Source organism: Arachis hypogaea, chromosome 11 (genome assembly GCF_003086295.3).
Source record: "Arachis hypogaea cultivar Tifrunner chromosome 11, arahy.Tifrunner.gnm2.J5K5, whole genome shotgun sequence".
NCBI classification, from domain to species: domain Eukaryota; kingdom Viridiplantae; phylum Streptophyta; class Magnoliopsida; order Fabales; family Fabaceae; genus Arachis; species Arachis hypogaea.
The window spans coordinates 107,466,005-107,466,932 of NC_092046.1; the positions used below are offsets into that span (position 1 = coordinate 107,466,005).

General features: G+C 41.1%; 1 non-coding gene across 1 annotated transcript; it reads left to right on the forward strand.

Annotated features, from left to right (window-relative positions):
- The first annotated feature begins 423 nt into the window (after positions 1-423).
- On the forward strand, positions 424-527 carry LOC112725521 (small nucleolar RNA R71). The gene has a single exon (XR_003164624.1). It is a non-coding gene; the product is annotated as a small nucleolar RNA R71 (small nucleolar RNA).
- The last annotated feature ends 401 nt before the right edge of the window (positions 528-928 follow it).

The window sequence follows — 928 nt, forward strand, 5'->3', positions numbered from 1 at the left end:
AAGGATTATAGGTGTTTCCATAGGATTCTCCCATGTAATTCACCTCTTCCTTTCCAGGATTCTCAGGATCATTAGCTTCTTCTTCAGAGGAAGCTTCCTTAGTACTGCCTGTTGCAGCTTGCATTCCAGACAGACTCTGAGAAATCATATTGACTTGCTGAGTCAATATTTTGTTTTGAGCCAATATGGCATTCAGGGTATCAATCTCAAGAACTCCTTTCTTCTGAGTTGTCCCATTATTTACAGGATTTCTTTCAGAAGTATACATGAACTGATTATTTGCAAACATTTTCAATGAGTTCCTGGGCTTCTGCAGACGTCTTCTTCAGATGAAGAGATCCTCCAGCAGAGTGGTCCAATAACATCTTGGACAATTCAGACAGACCATCATAGAATATACATAAGATGCTCCATTCTGAAAACATGTCAGAAGGACACCTTCTGATCAATTGCTTGTATCTTTCCCAAGCTTCATAGAGGGATTCACCTTCCTTCTGTCTGAAGGTTTGGACTTCCACTCTAAGCTTGCTCAATTTTTGAGGTGGAAAGAATTTGGCCAAGAAAGCATTGACCAACTTTTCCCAAGAGTTTAGGCTATCTTTAGGTTGTGAGTCCAACCATGTCCTAGCTCTGTCTCTTACAGCAAAGGGGAAAAGCATAAGTTTGTAGACCTCAGGATTAACCCCATTGGTCTTAACAGTGTTACAGATTTGCAAGAATTCAGCTAAAAACTGATGAGGATCTTCCAATGGAAGTCCATGAAACTTGCAATTCTGCTGCATTAGAGAAACTAATTGAGGCTTGAGCTCAAAGTTGTTTGCTCCAATTGCAGGAATTGAGATGCTCCTTCCACAGAAGTCAGAAGAGGGTGCAATAAAGTCACCAAGCATCTTCCTTGCATCTCCACCATTATTGTTGGGTTCGGCCA